General features: G+C 38.0%; 1 protein-coding gene across 1 annotated transcript in view; it reads left to right on the forward strand.

The window, feature by feature from the left end:
- Dpp10 (dipeptidyl peptidase like 10) overlaps positions 1–22,710 on the forward strand; it is a 742,401-nt gene that overhangs the window by 338,033 nt on the left and 381,658 nt on the right. The window lies entirely within an intron of this gene.

A 22,710-nucleotide genomic window follows, 5' to 3' on the forward strand; every position in this document is an offset into this window, starting at 1 on the left:
TCAAGAAAGACTTTAATTTCTTTCTTTATTTCTTCCTTGATCCAGGTGTGGTTCAGTAGTTGACTGTCCAGTTTCCATGAGTTTGTAGGCTTTCTGGGGGTAGCATTGTTGTTGAATTCTAACTTTAATACATGGTGATTCCGTAAGACACAGGTGGTTACTAATTTTTTTTGTAGTTGTGGAAGTTAGCTTTGTTACCGAGTATGTGGTCAATTTTCAAGAAGGTTCCATGAGCTGCAGAGAAGAAGGTATATTCTTTCCTATTTGGGTGGAATGTTCTATAGATGTCTGTTAAGACCATTTGATTCATTACCTCCCTTAATCCTCTGATTTCTCTCTTAGGTTTCTGTCTGATTGACCTGGCCATTGGTGAGAGAGAAGTGTTGAAGTCTCCTACTATTGGTGTGTGTGGTTTAATGACTGCCTTGAGTTTTAGTAATGTTTCTTTCACATAAGTGGGTGCTTTTATATTAGGGGCATAGATATTCAGGATTGAGATTTCATCCTGATGAATTGTTCCTATTATGAGTAAAAAATGTCCCTCTCCATCTTTTCTAATTGATTTTCGTTTGAATTCAACTTTTTTTGAAATTAGTATGGCCACACCTGCTGGTTTCTTAGGTCCATTTGCTTTATAAACCTTTTCCCAGCCCTTTATTCTGAGTAGATATCTGTCTTTATGGTTGAGGTGTGTTTCTTGTAAACAAAAGAATGTTGGATCCTGTTTTCATATCCAATCTCTTAGCCTCTGCCTTTATATAGGTGAGTTGAGTCCATTGATATTAAGTGATATTAATAACCAGTGGTTGTTAACTCTGGTCATTTTTCTTTCTTTTTTTGTTTTTTGGTAGTAGAGTTTGTGTGTTTCCCTTCTTCGAGTTGTGCTGGTGAAGGGTCATTAGATGTCTGAGTTATTGTGGGCATTAATGGACTCCTTGGCTTGTGATTTTCCTTCTATTACTTTCTGTAAGGCTGGATTTGTGGCTACGTATTGTTTAAATTTGTTTTTATCCTGGAAAATTTTGTTTTCTCCATTTATAGTGAATGAAAGCTTGGCTGGGTATAGTAGTCTGGGCTTGTATTCATGGTCTCTTAGTTTCTGCAGTATATCTATCCATGACCTTCTGGCTTTCATGATTTCCATAGAGAAGTCAGGTATAAGTCTGATAGGTTTATCTTTATAAATATCTTGATCTTTTTCCTTTGCAGCTCATAATATTCTTTATTTTGTATGTTTCATGTTTTGATTATTATATGGTGAGGAGTTGTTTTTTTTTTTTTTGATCCAGTCTTTTCAGTGTTCTGTATGCTACTTGAACCTTCAAAGGAATATCTTTCTTTAGGTTGGGAAAGTTTTTTTTTTTTTTTTTAATTTCTGCTTACTTTATTTATTGAAGACAGTCTCTCATTGAATCTACCTAGACTAGTTGAACAGCAGTCTTTAGGAGTTTGCCCATTATAAAATATATAAATTACATTATAATTTTATGTAATTATATTAATTTTATATTATATAATATAAAATAATAAGAGTTTAAAAAGAAAGAGCCCATAAATGACATTACAAGACAAGGAACTTCCAACTCTGTTTTTTTTTCAGATATTAAAATGCCCACATTAGCTTGCTTCTTATGTCATTTGTTTGGAATATCTTTTTCCATCCTTTTACCCTTCAGCTGATGTTTACCCTTGATGTTAAGGTGTGTTTCTTGGATACAGTAGAAGGATGGATCCTGTTTGTCTACAAATCCAGACCTACAGAAGGCACCAGAAAGAAAACTCCATCCTGAAGAGTTTAGCCACACACAAGAAAGTCCAAGGAATAAATAACCCCAGGGTAGCAAATCAAAAGAGGAAGAGGGGAAACACACACGCATGCACGCACACACACACACGCACGCACACACGAGCCACAAAAGCAAAATAACAGGAATAAACAAACACTGCACAGCCTAACCAAATATATGTAAAAACGGGAAAGTTTTCTTTTATAATTTTATTAAATATATTTTCTGGACTGTTGTGCTGTACTTCTCCTTCTTCTACCCCTATTATTCTTAGGTTTAGTCTTTTGATTGTGTCCCAGATTTCCTGAATGTTTTTTGATGAGAATTTGTTGGATTTGCTGTTTTCTTTGATCAGTGTGTTTATTTTCTCTATGGTATCTTCAGTGTCTGAGATTCTTTCTTCTATCTCTTGTAATCTGTTGGTAGTACTTGTCTCTGTAGTTCCTGTTCATTTACCTAGATTTTCCATCTACAGCCTTCCCTCAATTTGTGTTTTCTTCATTACTTCCATTTCATTCTTCAAGTCTTGAACCGTTTCCCTTATCTGTTTGATTGCTTTTTCTTGTTTTTCTTGTGTATCTTTGAGAGATTTATTCATTTCCTCTACCTTTTTGTTTGTAATGTCTAATTGATTATGGCAGTTTTTCACCTCCTGTTTAAGGTCCTCTATTATTTTCATATAATTCACTTTTGAGTTGAATTCTTCTAATTCTTCTGGAGTAGGGTGTACAATTCTTCTTATTTCGGGATCCCTGGATTCTGGTGATGTCTTGTTGCCTTTCAGGTTGTTGGAGGAATTCTTGCATTGGCTCCTGCCCATCTCTTCCTTCAAATGGAGCCAGGAGAGGCCTGGTGTCTTGATCTAGTCTTTGCTGTGACTGACTCTCTGGGAATATCTCCTCAGTGTAGAAGCAGGAACCGTTCCCATCCAGATGGAACTCCTCAGCACCGAAATAGGGATGCCTGGTAGCCCAGTGAGCCACGGACAAAAGGAAGAACGTGGTAGGGAGGGCAGGGTCCAGTAGAACACATTAGACCCTGCAGCACAAGCTGAAGGTACCCTCGCTCCCTTGTGGGGGACCTTGATGCCTGCCCGGTAGGCAGGCACTCATCGCTCTGGGTGGGTAGCCTTAGTGTAGGAGCGGGAAACTGTTCTTGAGCAAAGGACCTAGCAGACAGCAGAGCAGGCTTGGGGGGGTGGGCTGGGGGTTGGGTCGTGTGTAAGAAAGACAGCCCTGCAGCAGGAGCTGGGCGGGGGGGGGGGCGTTGTGCTCTCTATCATGTAATTCACAGCACCTACATGGCAACTCATAGTCTAAATGTTGGCTAAATGTTTCAAGATTTAAATGGTTTTGGATATGGTTTGTCATGATAGTTTTAAGCAGCATAATTCTACTTACTCTCATGTAATTTCTAAAAAAAATGCATGTATTTTCTACCATAAAAAGTGGGTCATATACTGAGAAAAAGAGTGGGTTTAACTGATGAGGTATGGAGGAGAGAGAGAGAGAGAGAGAGAGAGAGAGAGAGAGAGAGAGAGAGAGAATGTGCATTGGGTGAAAATTACCAAAATTCATCCATATATTCATGAAAGTATCAAAGAATAAAATGGACTGAGATGTATATAATTCTTGTAAATGTACATACATACAATCCTTGATTAACTATAAGACCAGGGAGCCTTGATAGAACGTCTCCAATCTCCTGTTCTTATTTAGCTGTAGCAGAATTAAAAAAAAAAAAAAAAAACCCAGAGATACATATTGGAGTTCAATCTTCAGGTCCCAAAAGCAAAACAATCAGCTTTTACCTCTACCTCAATCTGAAATGGCAATCCTGCCCCCAGGAATCCTCAGAATGAGACTGAGCTGAAACCTGTCTCTTCCCATTTTATAATCCTCTCTAGTACTGGGATTAAAGCTGTGCATCTCTACTGACCAGTTTCTATGGCAAACTAGTGTGGCTACTGGGATTAATGGTGTATGCTGCCATTGCCTGATCTATAAGACAGACGAGTAGGGCTGTTTTACTCTCTGAACTTCAGGCAAGCTTTATTTATTAAAATACAAGTGAAATACTATTACATTTAGCCCCACAAGGAGCCTCAACCCATTTTCACTGAGTTCCAGGGGTGTCTGTTCCAGTTTAACAGGGACAGACATGTCTCTTGTCCAGCTGCTGTAGCCCTCCCATCTTCAGAGATACTGATAAACTCATTGCTGAGTTTGACAAGACAGGAAGAACTGGATGCTCTTAGTTATTTTCTGCAATGCAACAAATTTTAGTATTGTGCAAATGGGCAGGAGTTATCCCTCTAGTTCTACTCCTGTTTGTTGCCAATCAAGGCTGGGAGGGAAGCATAGTAGAAGGGCGCAGGGAGTCCCCTAGAGTCTATTTTGCTGTGACTTCTACTGAATCTCCTTCTCCCATAAGGATAATGTCTTTATCTTTCTCTTCACCATCTGATACCAGAAATATGTGGGATTATTTTTTAATAGGTAAAGGATAATTCAGTAAGTACCTGGCATGCAAGAATGAGGTTTCAAGTTCAGATTCCCAAGACCCAAACAAAAAGCCAGGCAAGAGAAACACATTTGCCATTCCAGTTTGGGAAGGCAGAGACAGGATGTTCCCCACCATTGTCTGATCAGCAAATAGTAGGCAGTATTGTGATAATAAAACAAAATAAATACAAATGGTTAGGCGGATGATTTTTCCTGTGGTAAGTAATAATAAATGTCAATCACTCTCAGATAAATGCGACGCAGCGTTGTTTTTTTCCAGATTAGATTTTCACATGACTCTGTCTTCCTGTATATCTTTGACCCATGGAAATCACTTAGCAGTTAGTTGTTTGGCACTGGGGTGCATTCAGTGCATTAGCTTGCTACTTCTTTGTTCTGTTTAAACGGGTGGATTAGAGCAAAGCCCCTGTGAATAGTTCGGACATCATTCTGTGTCTGCATAGACATTTACCTCCTCTTTTATCACAGCTTCCAGCTGTGTTCCAGGGAGAAAACGAGGACGTTAGCATGCAGGAGAAGCAAGGCAGGGCATGAGGCTGAACCTTTTCTCTACCTAATGATGTGGATAGCAGATCCCATACTTCAGGAGAGAAACAGGGGGCTTGTCTTTTTGAGGCAGAAGCATAATGTTCAGGAGAACGTGTATCATATCATGTTTTCTAAAGCACCTCAAGAGGAGAGAAACTGAAGTAAAATGCTTACAGAATAACATCTGTTCTCATGGGTTCTTTGACCTGTTTTCAACCCAGGGAAGTAACAAAACGTAGCAACAGTTTAATGGGGATGGTCTGTCGGGTCCGGGTCTGTGGCTCTCACACAGAAGTGAGCAAGCCACCATCTGTGCAGACAGGTGGCAAGAATTAAGTGGGAGGAAGATTGAATAAACAGAATGTAAAATTAGGAAAAGTCAGCAAAAGGAAAGATACAACTGGAGTTAAGTACAGAGATATGTGTTTCAACAACTCTAATCATTTCCACACTTCACACGTGACTGCCAACTCTCAGCATGTTCAACCGTAGTGACAGAGAGCACTGTTTTTCTTGTGCCCCCATGATGGACTACTGAAGGTTGGCTGAGGCCATTTTGATCATTGTGTTCATAACACACCATTTATTCAGGCTTTTAGGTCTTATGATTTAAGACTGACACTTTAGTTTCATAAATTACTTTTATTAAAAAAGTTAAAAGCAGGTCAGTGAGATGATTCACTGAGTAGAATGGTCTTGTTATGTTTGGTTTACTGAATTATATTTCTGGGCCCCACATCATGGAAGGAGGAAACCAATTTCCTAAAGTTGTCTTCTGAATGTCCCATATATGCACTGATATGCCCAAGTACACACACATATATACTGATACATGACGGCAGCAGGCAAAGAAAGAAAAGAAGGAAAGATATAAGAAAAATGGAAACACTAGAAGCTAGACTGGAAGACAGCTCATCTGACTGTGTCTGCTTTGTATGGATGAAGAACTTTCAAATCTGCAGAACCCATATACAAGAAGCTAGTTGAGATGTATACCACCTGTTTCACAACTGGGGAGGAAGAGGCCAGTGGACCCTTGGGGCTTGCTGGAGAGTTTCAGGTAAGAGAGAGACTCTCAAACAATGGTGGCCAGTAAAAGGAATGATCCCTGCTACCCACCATTCACACACATTCATGCACCTGCCCAAGTGTATAAAACACACACCCTTGAAGATCTCTAGAAAGGCCACTGGTGCATGAGTAGAAGGAAGTAATGAACAATGTAGTTCCACTCAGTAACCAGTGTTGCAGAAATGGATTGGCTTGGGACTCTACATCTCAGTAGTACTAACAATTGCTCTGCAATGGAACCTGAAAGGGTTAAATATTCTGAGGACAGTCTTCTGGTTAGGTCAGGTTAAGGGGTTTTTGTTGTTGTTGTTTTGTTTTGTTTTTTGAAGTCTTGGTCAAATCCTCAGAGCCCAATTCTCTCATTTCCAGGATCACATACTGGGTAGTTATTCAAAGTAAGTTTCTCCAGGTTCAACGTGCACGACAGTGTTTGATTTTTTAGATATTTGGAGCATGTACTTTTTTTCAGGCTTCAAATGAAGAAAACAAAATTTCAAACAGCTGATGTAAGTAGCCCAAACATTTGGCAAGAACGATTTTTGTTTACCATGATCAAATGTGGACTGCCAACAGTAGTTTAAGGGAAACAATCACAGCTTGCTTTAAACTGCACTTTCTGGCTGGTTAAGGGCTCGATGGGTAAAGGCATTTGCTGCCAAGCCTGGTGAGCCAAGTTAAACCCCAGGGACACATATAGTACAAGGAGAGGACTCGTTCTCAGCAACTCAAGCTGTCCTTGTCTTTTGCAAGGATTGTATCAGTGTAGCACATGCCACTCTCCTTCATACACAAGTAAATAATAAATGTGATTTTAATACTTTAAAAATTTATGCTTAACACATTTGCATTCTCATATCGAGTGAGAGACTATACATAGAAGACTTAAAGCTTGTCTATGTTGGCAGGACTCTCTCATACAATGTGTTGATCCATGTGAAGACTGATAAGTATACCCCAATGAAAGACTTGAAGATTCACTGGTGATTCATGGTTCTTCTAATGCTTACATTATTCTTCTCTGCCATCTCAGACTGATCTGCCACCAGCTCATATCTCTCCTCTTAGTGGAAAGACATTCTACAATACATCCTGGCAAGAGCATGTATGCATATTTTTTGTCAAGCATCTCCTGACTGCACCCTAACTCCTGAGGTGTCATGCAAAATCCTTTTCTCCAAAATAAACATAACCTGAGTAGGTGGCAGACAGTTGGTCACCAGATACACTGCAGCATTCTTAGAAGGTAGCATTTCTAAAGCTGTTACTGTCGTTGTCATGTTTGCTATTGAAGAACCTGACCTAGACACTCACATACTTAAAATCCTTTGTGCCGAACTTTCTCATATGAGGGAATGACAATTGATGACAAAGAGTGTAGAGGAACTGTTTTAGTTAGAAATAACACCCTTCTTAAGGAAAAATAATCACGGACAGCACACATACTGTAGATAGATTGTCTATGTCCCCTACCCCAAATTTCAGCTTTTTCTTTCTTTTTGTTTTGGCATCCAGAAAATACTTTTTCTGTGAATTAGGAGCTGGTATATACTGACCACATATTCAGTTCTTGGCCAGAATAGATGTTATGATTGTTTCTGGATTCCTTACCTTGTTTCCCACAAAAGGATGGACTGTCATCTTAGAAACTGTAAGCCAAATAAATCCTTTTCTTCCATCTGTTATTTTTGTGTCAGAATGTTTCAACACAGTAACAGAAATGAAATTAGAATACAGCAGTTAAGGAAGATACCCAGCTTTGGTCAAGTCTAGTTTCTACATAGATGCCCAGGGGAGTAGACCCCCTCACATATGTACATGCATGCCATATATGCCCCCTGCACAAAAGAGATGGTTTAAAAATGAAGGATAAATCAAAGGCTACAGTGTGTCCAGGTTCTAGAGGTCTGATTGAATCAAGTGAAAGATTTCAGTAGGATTGTACCATAGTCTCATTTCGTCATCAGCCTCGAGTCGATTGTGCCTACAGTTTGCCAATATATAGAACAATCATTTGGGGGGTTAAGGCTTTCCATCTTGGAGCATTTGACAAAGCACTCATATGCTTTCCTTTACTCCCTACCCAGAAATAGAGCACAGGGATAGTGGCTTATCATGCTGTCTAGCTGATCTATGTCCTTTAAAAAACAGAACCTTTCCTCATAACTGCTTACAGTCAGTTACGTCGCATCTCAGACAGAACACAGAGCACAGCTAAACCAACTGTGTGACTGTGTAATCATCAACTTCTTTTTTTCAATCAGCAGAGTTTTTGATAGGATTCAAAAATTAGAGAATTATAGGATACTTAAGAAATACTTCAACCTCCCCAAAAAGAAAAAAAAAATACTGTCTCATTTTCTCTGAACTTAGCCTTAAATTTAGCTATAAGTTTTATTTTTATTGTTATTTTGTGAGCATGTGTGTGTGTATGTGTGTGTGTGCATGGGAGATAAAGCATGTTTGTGTCGGAGAGCACCCACGCATACAGGTGCATACACCTGCACATGAGGAAGCCAGAGGAAAACATCATTTGCCCCACTGTATCATCTTCACTTTGTTCCTTTCAGGCAGGTTCTCTCACAGAAACTGGAGGTAGTGTTTTACAGCTACCCTTGTGCATCCAGCAAGTCAACGCAATCCTCCTGTGTCTGCTTCCCTGGATTTTGGGGTTAAAGGCAAGCATGGACATCAGGACTTAAACTCCTTTCTTCATACTTCTGAAACACATGCCCTTAACCATTGATCCACCCATCACTCTGGTACCTATTTCTGCTTTTATGATATTGGTAACTACATCCTATAGACATTCTAAAAGATATTTCTGCTCTTCATCTCATGGTCCAATTACCTTTGAGAATTCTAATTTCAATCATTCTTGCTGTCACTTCTTTCAATGTTTTTTTTTAAATCAATGCAGCATTTCCTCCAATTTATTCAACTAAATCAATTTTCTGTTCAATTACATCTTACCTTATGATTTAATTACATACTTGTTGGAGTGCAGTGATCAATTCTTCTCTTTAGGGATTTAATTAAAATATGCATAAATTGATAAATGTATGCCATTATGCATTTGAAGAGTCACAGCATCTGTTGTTTAAAAGTGTGAATTAATTTGTCAGACAACAAAACCTTCACAGCTACTTTATATACTTATGTTCACAACTATAGCATCAGTATTCTCTTTTTTATCTTTTAAATATCACAGTTTTTTCCTCTTCTATATTCAATGATATGATTCAATGTATTTTTCATTAAGTAGTGCCAGTGGCCCATGTGGAATGGTCATGTCAGGGGTGAGAAATAGGCAATAGGAAATTGTCTGAGTAAGTGTTCATGTCTATGAGCATATGGACACATGACTGTGGAGGCCAGAGTTTGATGGCAAGTGTCTTCCTCAAGATGTTTTGAAGACTGAATCACTCACTGAACCTGGAGCTCTCTGATTCTGATCTAGGGATCCTGTTGTCTGAACCTCAACACCTCTGGGGCTACAGATACAAGGACTAACTAAGTATGTGGTTTCTAAGGATCAAACTCATGTCTCATGCTTGTGGAACAAGCTGTTAACCGATTAAACCATTTTCCCTTTTTCTTTAGTCTTGGTTGTGCTGATATTATAATTGTCTTGAAGGTAAGAAACAGGCTTAAGGTGTTAAAGAGGTAGAGCAGTAAGCAAGAGGACAAGCTGCTCATGCACAGAGGTCTAAGTTTGAATCCCTAGCGTGCAAAATGCTGTCCATGGCTATATGTGCCTGGAGCCCCATAGTGGTGGTGGGGGATGAAGTCAGGAATATCACTGGTACTTGCCAGCTTCCAGGGTGATGGGTTCAGTGAGGCACTCTTTCTCAAAAGAGTAAGATGCACAATGATAGAGCAGGACAACTTCTGTTCTCCTATAGTCTCTACTCATTCATGTTTCCATAGACATGTGTGTACACAACTCTGTCTCACCCCCCACATACACATATACACACACCCCATGCTGCCAACAGATAGGCAATGTTACAGCATTCCTTTTTTCTATTCATTTGGTAGTTGACTATATTGCATCATCATGGCAGGCTGTTGATTTTGAACAGCAAACACAATTGTTACTGGAATAGTATCAAGTAGCTTTATAATGACTAAACTTTAGAGATTATCCCTGAAAGATTTGGGGATGATATCAAAACTGATAGGCTAAGGATAGTACCAACTCTACCAATAGACATTCCAACAATTAGCATAGAATTTTTGATGAAAAGCCAAGGCTCACATCATGATTAAATATGCAGAATTCATTATATCTATAATTTATAAGTTCAATGAGGTATTATCTAAATCATGATTAAGGAAATATCACTGTGAAATTTGAGGTCATTTAATTAGTGATGTCAAAATTAAAAGATTTGAGAGAAAAAGAGATGCTCATGATTAAGTAAGGGTTGATCTCTTTTAAGTGAACAATTGGAAACCATGGATCTGAAAATTCTTCCTATTTACAAAGGACAAGTGATCCTGACAAAGTTGGTGTGTACAGGAATAAGGATTTTGTAAAGAAAAGCATTTATTACAATTTCAAACAGGATGTTAGCAGCAGTGGTTACCATTGTCCTAACCTATGGATATTAGTAGCCTAAGGAATTCTTTTCAGAGCTAGGAATGCAGTTTCCTGGTTGACAACACTCAGTGCTCTTTCAGAGGCCCTGGCTTTGATTCCTAGCACCCATATGGTTACTCACAACAATTCCAGGTCCAGGGCATCTCTTCAGAATTCTATAACCACATGACATGTACACGGCGCACATACATACATGCAGCCAACATCTTTATATATATATATATATATATATATATATATATATATATATATATATATATATATATAAAATAAGGACTGAACCAACTACCTGGGCTGGAGTGGGCCTGAGAAAGCAAGCTCCACAGGAGTGGGAGCCTATCCAGTCCAGGGACATTGGCGGACCAGGCCTGAGCCAGCAACCTGGTCCAGTGCAGACCTGAGACAGCAAACTCTAAGGGAACAGGTACAGGGGAGTAACCACTGAGTGAGTGAGACAAAGATAGAGACCCCTGAGAGTCCAGATGTGAATCTGGGACTTTCTAGAGAGTAGACCTAAGCCAGGACCCCTGTGGTTCTGGGTATGAGTCTAGGACCTCCAATGAACTAGGTCTGAGCCAGGACCTCTGCTGGCCTGACCATGAATCTGGAACCTTTGAGCGAGTAAGCAGGAACCAGAGTTCTCTGCAGATCCATGGGTGAGTATGGGACCTCTGAGGGAGTAAGCATGAGCCAGGTCCTCTGTGGGTCTGGGAGCACCAAGCCTTGGAACCCGAGGGAGTAGACTGGAGCCAGAGACCTTTGCAGGAACAACCCCAAGCTAGGGACCTACACAGAAACTGATCCAGACCAGGATTTACAGAAACAGGTCAGAGTTGACACCTAGGCTAGAGCAGGCCTGAGACAGCAAACTGCACGGGAGCAGAACAAATCCCGGGAGCTCTGAGCAATCTCAGAAACATGGAGTGACCAATGGGGTAACTAGAACTATGGCACTGACTGTACTATGAGGAACAACCATCAGAGCCTTGGATTCATTGGCACCTAGATGATAAATCAACAGAATCACAGATAGCCCCAACTATACCTATTAGAGGAAAAGATGAGTAGAAAAGGTAAGAACATATGAAACATCACAAAGAGCAACACAATTCCAATAAAACTTAAAGCCCCTACAACATCTACTTGAATAGCCAAATATAGATGAAGCAGAAGAAAATGGCCTAAAAAGTAACTTCAGAAGAATGTTTGAAACTCTTACAGAGGAAATGAGAAATTCCCTCAAAGAAATGGAGGGAAAGAGAAACAAAAAATTGGCAGACATCTACAAATACCTTAAAGGAAACCAAGAAAAATTAATCAAACATATGGAAGAAACTATTTAAGACTTGAAAACTGAAATAGAGACAATGAAGACAACACAAGCCAAGGGAATTATAGAAACAGAAATCATGAGAAAACAAACAGGAAACACAAACACAGGCATGAACAGCAGAATACTAGAGATTGGAAAGAGAATCTCAAGCACTGAAGATACAATAGAGCAAATAGACTCATCAGTCAAAGAAAACACTAAATCTAACAAAAGATTAATCCAAAATATCCAGGAAATGTGGGACACCATGAAAAGGCCAAACATGAGAATAATAAGTATAGAAAAAAGGAGAAGTTCAACTCAAAAGCACAAAAAACATATTTAACAAAATCATAGAAAAAACTTTCCCAATCTAAAGAAAGATATGCCTATAAAGATACAAGAAGCTTACAGAACACCAAATAGACTGCATCCAAGAAAGAGCCCCTTGTCACATAATAATCAAAGCACTAAACATATAGAGTAAAGAAAAAATATTAAGAGCTGCAAAGGAAAAAGGCCAAGTAACATGTAAAGGCAGATCTATCAGAATTACACCTGACTTATCATTGGAGACAATGAAAGCCAGAAGGTCATGGTCAAGTGTTATGCAGATGTTAAGAGATTAAGGATGCCTACTATATCTAGCAAAACTTTCAATACCATAGAAGGACAAAACAAAGTACTTCATGACAGAACCAGATTTAACCAATATCTAGCCACAAAATCCAGCCCTATACAATATACTGGAATAAAAACTCGAACCTGTGGGAGTTGGCTAAATCAACAAAAACACAGACAATTGATGGTCTCATAGCAGCAAATTCCAAAGAAGGGGAAAAAGAACAAATTAACATCACCAACAATGAAAATTAAATTAACAGGAAATAGCAATCACTGGTCATTAATATCCCTTAATATAAATGGACTCGACTCACCTATTAAAAGGCACAAGCTAACAGATTGGATACAAAAACAGAATCTATCCTTCTTCTGCATACAAGAAACACATCTAAACCTCAAATACAGACATTGTCTCAGAGTAAAGGGCTGGGAAAAATATTCCAATCAAATGAACCTAAAAAATAAGCAGGTATAACTATCCTAATATCTAACAAAATAGACTTCAAATTAAAATCAATCAAAAGAGACAAAGAAGAAGATTTCATATTAGTCACAGGAAATATCCATCACGAGGAAATCTCAATACTTAAAATCTATGCCCCAAATATAAAGGCACCCTCATATGTAATAGAAACACTTCTAAAGCTCAAATCATACATTAAACCCCACACACTAATAGTGGGAGACCTCAACACTCCCCTCTCACCACTGGACAGGTGAACAGAGAAATAAGAGAACTAACAGATGTTATGACTCAAATGGATTTAGCAGATATCTATAGAATATTTCATCCAAACAGACAAGAATATACCTTCTCAGCACCTCATGGAACCTTCTCAAAAATTGGTAACAAAACAAACCTCAACAAATATAAAAAAATTGGAATAACCCCCTGTATCTTATCAGATCACCATGGTTTAAAACTAGAAGGTACCATCAATACTAATTCCAGAAAGCACACAAAAACATGGAAATTAAACAATGACCACCTGAATCATTAGTAGATCAAGGAAGAAATAAAGGGAGAAATTAAAGATTTCCTAAAATTCAATGAAAATGAGCACACAACATACCCAAATTTATGGGACACAATGAAAGCAGTGTTAAGAGGAAAGTTCATAGCTCTAAATGCCTACATAAAGAAGCTGGAAAAATTCCACAGAGAATTAACAAAATATTTGAAAACTTTAGAACAAAAAGAAGCAAACTTACATGAGAAAACAAAATGACAGAAAATAAATTGAGAGCTGAAATCAACAAAATCAAAGAAAACAATACAAAGAATCAGTGAGACAAAGAGTTGGTTCTTTGAGAAAATCATCAAAATAGACAATCCTTTATCCAAACTCACCAAAAGGCAGAGAGAGAATATCCAAATTAACAAAATCAGAAATGAAAAGGGGGGAATATAATAATAGACAAAGAGGAACTACAGAGAATCATCAGGTCATATTTCAAAAACCTGTACTCCCCAAAATTGGAAAACTTTCTGGATAAATATCACTTACCAAAATTAAATCAAGACAAGATAAGCAAATTAAACTCTAGAAATAGAAACAGTCATCAAAAGCTCCCCCTCCAAAAAGGCCTAAGACCATGACCGGATGGTTTCAGCTCAGAATTCTACAAGATTTTTAAAGAAGAGCTAATCCCAATATTCCTCAAATTATTCCACACAATAGAAGCAGAAGGAACATTGCCAAACTCTTTTTATGAGGCTACAATTACCCTGATACCCAAACCACAGAAAGACATTACTAAGAACGAAAATTACAGACTAATCTCACTCATGAACATTGATGCAAAAATACTAAATAAAAATCGAATCCAAGAACACATCAAAACCATCATCCAACATGATCAAGTCAGTTTCATCTCAGACATGCAGGGATGTTTCAACATACAAAAATCTGTCAATATAATCCACCATATAAACAAACTGAAAAATAAAAGCCACATGATTATCTCAGTAGATGCTGAAAAAGCTTTTGACAAAATACATCCCTTCATGATAAAGGTCTTGGAGAGAGCAGGGGTACAAGGAACATACCTAAACATAATAAAGGCAATATACAGCAAGCCAGCAGCCAACATCAAATTAAATGGAGAGAAACTTCCAGTGGGTTCCACTAAAATCAGGAACACGACAAGGTTGTCCACTCTCCCATATCTATTCAATATAGTTTTTGAGGTCTTCACTAGAGCAATAAGACCCTAAAAGGAGATCAATGGGATACAATTTGGAAAAGAAGAAGTCAAATTCTCACTGTTTGCTTATGATATGAGGTGGGAGAAAAGATGTTTGTAATTCAAGAGGAGTTGATTTTCTTCTTCTGTTTTGTTTGCTTATTTGGAAAATCATCAAAAGAATAAACTGATCCTGTGTAAATTTCTGCTATTCACATTTTCACCAAAATCAGATAGACGTCATCAGTTAAGTAGCTGTCAACGGGTCCATTATATATCCTAGAGGAGCTCTTTATCATGGGAAGGGCTATTCATACAGTTGATATTTCTGCATGAATTAGTACTAATTGTCAGTGAAGACTTTATAATGAAGGTAACATTTCTTATGGTAATATTTTAGTAAAATGTATTTTTGTTCCTAACTTTATCTTACTTATAGGAATCTGAATTTTGAAGGTAAATATATGTCTGATTCCATCTTGCCCCTGATGTGGGAGTGTCATATATCAATCTGTTGATTTCATTGGTTAATTAATGAAGAAACTGCTTGACCTGATAGGTTAGAACATAGGTGGGTGTTTACTACCGAACAGAATGCTGGTAAGAGAGAAAGTTAGGCAGATGCCATGTTCCTCCTCTCCAGGGCAGATGCGATGAAGCTCCAGCCCTAGATGGACATACACTAGAATCTTCCTGATGGGTCACCACCTCGTGGTGCTACACACATTAATGGAGGTGGGTTGATAAGGATGTGAGAGTTGGCCAGTAGAAGGCTGGAGCTAATGGGCCAAATGTTCTTAGAGCATATAGATATTTTTCAAGTGCAAAGCAACTGCCCCTTGGTGGCATTGAATGCTCTCCTGATCAGTCTGTGATCATCTGAGAGGTGAAGCTTCAATTTAGGTATTGAAATTTGGTCTATGGGCATTTCTATGAGTGATGTTGAAAAAAACAATTGATGGTGCTACCTATAGTAGGATGCATTACCTTACCTCAATTAATTATAAAAAGTTCCACATTGCACTCGCACAAGCCCATCTGATCTAGGCAATGCCTCAATTTGTCTTATTGCTAACAACTATTCTGGTATAACATTATAAAGAATAGTATTAATACAGGAAACAGAGTCAGGGTGGCAGAAATAAGCATATGCTACATTCTTGCTTTCGTATATGAAAATTACCAGACAAAGCAGTTTAAGGGGGAGGGTTTGTTTTGGCTTACAGTTCCAGGAAGACAGAGTTTACCATGGAAGGGAAGTATCCTGGGAGGAGCAGGGGACTTACTGATCAATCTAAATCCATAGTCAGGAAACAGTGGAGGAACATGAAGTAGGGCTGGTCTCTAAAACCTTAAGGACCATCTCCAGTGATCCAAGTCCTCTAGCCATGCCTCATGTCCTAAAGATTCCTTAACCTTCTCAAACAGCACCCATGGCTGTTCTAACACAGGAGTTTGTACAGGAAATTTCATGTTCTGATGAAAACCTAGGCATGCCGGGTGGTGGTGGCGCACACTTTTAATCCCAGCACTCTGGAGGCAGAGGCAGGCGGATATCTGAGAGTTCGAGGCCAGCCTGGTCTACAAAAGCTAGTGCCAGGACAGGCTCCAAAGCTACAGCGAAACCCTGCCTCAAAAAAAAAAACAAAAAACAAAAAACAAAAACCCCAAAAAACCTAGGCATATGGAATTTGGAGACTGTGTGTAGCTAAAGTTACAGTGCATTCACGTTAAACCTACTGAGTTTAGTGTACAGGTTTTTAAAAAATTGAATCGAATCAGTATAGCAAGGTATCAGTAAAATGATCACTCAGAGAAAAGATGGTAGGGAAAAGTTGAAGCCCATAGCTGATCTTTGAAGGGTTCCTCTTGGAGGATGGGACCTCTAGAGATGCTTGAAGAAGGAATACCTAAGTAAGGCAAAGGCTCTGTTCATCTCAACAGAGATGTGACATCTCTGTCACTCTATGGAGCTGAGTTAGGAGCAATTGAATGTAGGGGAAACTAAGGATTGAAGTGGTAATTAATTGCAAGTGTGGAGCGGTGTTGGCAGTTCCAGTTTCAGGAGAGAAGGCCACAACTATACTGCAGGGGATGTGCAGACTAGCACGGGCAGTGGGCACAAGGACACAGAAATATTTTGCATAACAAAGTTTATTGTTATGTAAGAGCTTTATTGAGCAAGTGGGAAAATTCAGGACAGAGAAGACTTAAATAAACAGGCTTATGATACTTTTCAATGTAGTGAAGTATATTCACTAAAGTATGTATGAGTGATATGTCACAAGCATAAGAAATCAAAGATATTTAAGAATCCAGAGTGCATGGATTTAGTTGGGGGGGGATGTTTTTTTTTTTTTTTTTATTCTTGTTTTTTAACAAAGGTACAAAATTTCCCCTCTCCAGAGGTTTGTTGGGTGATTTGGGGGGTGGGAGACAAGGATGTGGATTTAACAAAGTTTTGAAGTAGATAAAAAGATGAAGCTATTTCTTGTGGATGCGGGGTTGCTGAAATGATGAGGACCTGTGGCCCTGCTGCAAGAAGTGTTTTTTGCTAGGAGGACGGGCATCCTGCTGGGTTCCAATCATGAATGGCTCTGGATTCTTGATTGATCCTTGAGATGCTTAATTAAGGAATGGAATCTTAACTCAATATTTAATAAATCATTTGTAAAATTGTTTGACTTTTTCTGTGAAAACAGGTCATTTTTTCATTCTATAATTCTTAGCTTTGATTTCTCAGGATATTGGTTCTGTGTTTTCTTTAACAATATAGGAGAATTTAGAATGCTTATCTTATACATATAGCAATATACTATTTTAAGATCATATTTGGATTCAAATGCCTCAGAACACATTGGAATTTCTTTTTATGCTCTTAGTTTTTTTCAGTTTTCAAAGAATTATTTATAGACAGATTTAATATTATTCTTCAATATGAAGCAAGCAAATTATCTTTGCTAAACTAAATACATGCTTACATTTTTAGTAAGTAATAAAATAACCTCAACTAATGAGGAGACTTTATGATAACATACACAGAGAATGGAGTTTTTTCAACTGTCAGCTTCCCATTAAGCTACCATGATAACATATTAATGGATTGGGCTTTCTTATCTGATACTATCTGAGAGAACATCATTTTAAAAATTCAGGGCATCTGGAAGGAGGGAATATTTACATTCTGTATTGGTTACTTTCCACATTTCTGTGTCAAAATAGCTATAAAAAAAGCAAATTAAGGAAGAAAGTGTTTTGTTTGGTCCATAGCTGAAGGCTACAATCCACCACACTGAAGAAAAGTAATGGCAAGAGGATGAGGCAGCTGGTCATATTGCATCCACAGTCAGGAAACAGAGGGAAATGAATGTTCACATTAAAGAGTTTCTCCTTTTTTCATTTGTTCCAGTCAATGGTCTGGTGCTATCAACATTTAAGATGTGTCTTCTCAATTAATTTAATCTAGAATCACCTTCATAGATGTGGTCAGAGCTTTGTGTTCAAAGTTATTCCAAATCTGTTCAAGTTTACGATTGGTATAAGCTATCAAATTTCCATCCCTGTCTTTTTGACATTCAACTATATCACTTTTAAGTCAGCATGTTTCATATTTTGCTCCCACAGGTTCATAATTAATTCCACAACACAATATGCATAAAATCACCATGTATTTTTAATAGAACAAACCTGTATAAACATTCAAAGTAGGAGTCTCTTCTGAGATATGAAATAATCTTTTAAACCTGAGCTATAGAATCAAGAGCAAGTTAGTGTTTCAATAAGCAGTGGCATAGATGAACATCCCCGTTCCACAAGGGTGGAATAGAAAAAAGGCAAGGAAAGATTAAACAAGCAAGAACCAAACCCAACAGGGAAAACTCTAAATACTTCAGACTCATGAAGGAATTGTCTGTGTTCCAAAAGGCTTAAGTAACCTCTTCAATCTAACTCTGATAACTCCGTCACATATAGTATCTCTCTCTTGGGTCAACTTCCAGCTTCCTTCCATGCCTTCAGCTTTTCTCAGTAACTTCCCATGATTATGGTATTATTGACAGCCTAGTGTCTAAATTTCAACTTAGGCTTTGTTGTTATAACTTCTTGCAGTGCCAGCCCACTCCAGTTAATCCTTTCAGAGAATCTGATTCTATAACATGTAAGTGTTCTCAGCAGCCTTTGGAAAGCATTCTGTGTATCCCTCTATGATCCCCTATTCTTACATCTTTTGTGTCTGTTTGTCAAGTGTTCCCTTGATGGTGATGTCATATTAGCCTATCAGGATGGCATATAGCCTTGCCCCCACTGGACAAAAGTAGCTTCTTTCTGCCTAGATGGCTGATTTTTTTCTTTTTCTTTCTTTCTTTTTTTTTTTTTTTTTTTTTTTTTTTTTTTTTTTTTTTTTTTTTTTTTTTTTTTTTTTTGAGCAGGTAATATTTCTGTTCAGGATGTCCTCTTCCAAAGGGATTTGTTTCCTTCAAATTCAGAATTTTTAACTGGTGCACTCTCACTCTGGTATACCATTCCCATTATCTGTGACTTTGAATGTGTTCAGACTTCTTTCCTAGAAAAACCTGACTTTTTAAAATTTCTCTTCATTCTATCCCACTATAGATATAAAGAGCAGTGATCCTTAGCATGCCACAGCCTGAATGCAATGTTATCTTAACATTTCCTCTGCCAAACAATGAGTTCACTTATTTAAAATTCAGCCTCTAATAAGTTCTCAGGGCATGGGCACAATTTAACCACATCCTTTGTTCATATTTGAAAGAATGGCTCTTAGTTTAGTTACTTGAGGATCCCTATTCTCCTTAAAACCCCACAAGTCAAGCCTTCACTATCCACATTTCTCTTGTAGTCTGGTTCTCTAAATTCTTACCAGGATGGCTTGTTGGTATCTTCTTAAAATAGTCTAGGGCTTTTCTGATTTAAATTCAAACCTAATATACCTTCCTCCTGCAATACTTTTTCAAAGGCCTGCAAATGACATACATCATCACAGCCCTAGTCCCAACCAGGTCAGATTATGTATGAGTTACTTTCCTCCTTGCTGTACCAGAGAGATTGAAAAGAGCAATTTACCGAATGCAGAACTTATTCTATCCTGCATTACAGGGATGCATCCCATCATGATGGAGAAGATACAGTCCTGGGAGCTGAGGCTATTCTTGACACCTAGTCAGAATGCAGAAAAAATGAATTTCTATTATCAGCTAACTTTTAATTTTTAATATAATCTTAAACCCTTAGAATGGTGAGTCCTTACAACTTCAATTAACCTAACCTGGAAAATTCCTCGCTGTTTTACCTCTAAGGTGTTTCTAGATCCTGCCAATCTGACAAGCAATATAGACCATCACTGGATGATATGAATCTTTATTGAGACTGGAGTTTCAATAGTCAGGGGAGTTCTTTCAGTGTGATGCTTGAGACATATTTTATTCAATTTTATAACCAAATTATTTCCTATGCTGGGATCATAATCTTTTACCACATTGAAAGCAAAATTATATGAAATGTTTGCTCTTGGCTTTGAGTGGAAGAGGTACAAATTGCAGGGTTTTTACCTAGAACATCCTAAACTAGGATATACTGGTATAAATTTCTTTTTAAAAATGTTTTAGTTTTTGGTTTGCTGTGCACTGTACACATGATCCCGTTCCTTTGGACATGGAGTTATACTTGCAAGTGCCTTGTGATTTTGGGAGCTGAACCAAGATCCTCTGAAAGACAAGCATAAACTTCTAACTGCTGAGCTGTCTCTCCAGCTCTTGTTATGTATTTCTTTTTGTTATTCAAATTATAGGGGGAAAAGGATTGGGCTTATGTGACAGCCGTATTTGTTTATGAGTTTTAGAGACTGCAAATGCAAGCACTTAGGATGGGGGGATAAAAAGTCAAGCTATCGTGTCAAATATTTTCCTTTTAGGGATCTGATTGAGTTGAATACGTGTTTAGGATAATTGGCTCTTAGACTTCAGTGAGCTTAAAAGAAGGAAAGATTATTTAATCAAGGTACCGCAGAAGCATGTATAAAGCTGTGTTTTAAGGGTGCTTGAAGCATACCTGGCTTAATCTTCCTATGTTAAGGTACTCCACTCATTGATGAGCCACTCATATTTCATTTTCTAATATCAAACAAGGAATGAGGCAGTTTAGAAATGCTTTTTGCCACTTTGTTACTTATTAATCTACCAAGAGAAGTTCTGATAGCAGCCAGTGGGTTCTTTAGCGATTATAAGTTATGCAGTAAGTGAGGAGAAATGTAAGAACCCGAAAACTAGATTAGAAAGAATGGCTTGAAAACCAATGAACCCAGACAGATATTAACTGGTTTTGTATGATTTCATGAGACATTTATTCTATATTGAGCTAAAGAATTACATGAGGATTTTTAAAAGAAAAGTTTTTCCTCTAATAAAATGTGAAGACCTGGTGTAAAAATTTGTGGGCATGGTATGAAGGGCTATCAGTATTCACAAATCTCAAATCCAATTATCCAACAAAATAGACTTTAAAGTAATCAATGGTAAGTGTATTCCTTATCTTATCAAGCTACATTTCCTTCTACTTTGATTCTAAGAGAATGATTAATATTCCTACCTGTATCCTTAATTAAAAATCCCTCATGTCCTACTTAGGGTTTTCTCTGTGAGAGACCACGTAGCATGAATTATGTTCTCCCTTCCATTGACCTGGGACTGTTCATAGTAAAAGTACACTCTCAGATCTGCCTAATCTCTAGGACCTCAGAAATCATCCATGTTTAAGATTCCCCTTTTTGTTTGCTTTCTGAGAGGTAAACCACTTTGGGGATTTGGCTGTTATATTTATTTATTTGATGTAAGAGGAGTGTGTGCAAGGGTATAGGAATCACTACGGATGCAGTAAAAGTCTATGGAGTCATTCGTTGAGGGCATGATCTTTTGTTCTTTCTTACAGTCTATGGTGATTTGCTCATGAAAATAAAAGTGTTCAGAGTAGATCTATCAAAGGGAAAAATACTGACTGGGATAGGAGGAAAGCTATTTAATCAAGCTCATGGTTATTGAGCACAAGAAAACAGAAGAACAGATCAGTGAAAAAGATCAAGCAAGGAACAACCTAGTCTGCCTTGCCTTTTACAGTTTGTAGAAGGAAGGAATAGAAGAGCCAAAAGGAATAGCAAACACCCCACGAATGCTTAATCTTAATGTGAATATGTCTTTTGTTGTGCATGGATACAAGGTTTATAGGAAAAGTAAATGATATAAAGAACCAGTTTATTGGTAGTTGATTTCAGAAGCTAAGAAAGCCTGTGGGGCATTTTTTTTTTTGATTGATTGATGATTGATGTGGGAGGGGGAATGTAGCAAGAGGCGGCTTGTTGGTTCTTGGCCACTCAGCCCCAAAACAATCAAACAGAAACTGTATTAATTAAATCACTGCTTGACCGCCTACATATTAATTTAACCCAATTCTGTTAATCTGTGTATCGCCATGAGGCTGTAGTTTACTAGGAAAGTTCCATTTAGCTCTAGCAGGGCTGCATGACTTCTCTGTGACTCTACTCTTCTTTCTCCCAGCATTCAGTCCAGTCCTCCCCACCTAGCTCAAAGCAATTCTTTATTGATTAATGGTAATCACCGAATACAGAGGGAAATCCCACATCAGGGGAGAGTCTAGTCTACTGTAGATTTCCACAGGCAAATCTCAGAGAGACAATTCCACAATACAAATCACCTTTTTAAAGCTATATCTACTAATGTGTCAAGCTGATAAAAATTAACCAACAAATACATACAAGTTAGCTAGGAGCAAAACCATTATTTTAAATAAAGGTCACTTTCTAAAGTTCTCAAAATGGATTGGATGATATGATAATATCCTGGGTGATTTTGTTCTGCACTCATAAAAAAAAAAAATCTAGTAAAATACCAGGGAAAGGATTCTCTGACCCCAACAAGATGCAGTTGAGTTGGAATCACATGGAGCCAGAGGGCTGGAAAGAGGTCCAAGTCTGCAGAAGGGTGGTTCTTCATGGGCTGACTTAGTATTGTGAAATTACTATAAATCAGCAGCTCCTGTCAGTTA

Source organism: Chionomys nivalis, chromosome 5 (genome assembly GCF_950005125.1).
Source record: "Chionomys nivalis chromosome 5, mChiNiv1.1, whole genome shotgun sequence".
In the NCBI taxonomy this organism is placed as follows: domain Eukaryota; kingdom Metazoa; phylum Chordata; class Mammalia; order Rodentia; family Cricetidae; genus Chionomys; species Chionomys nivalis.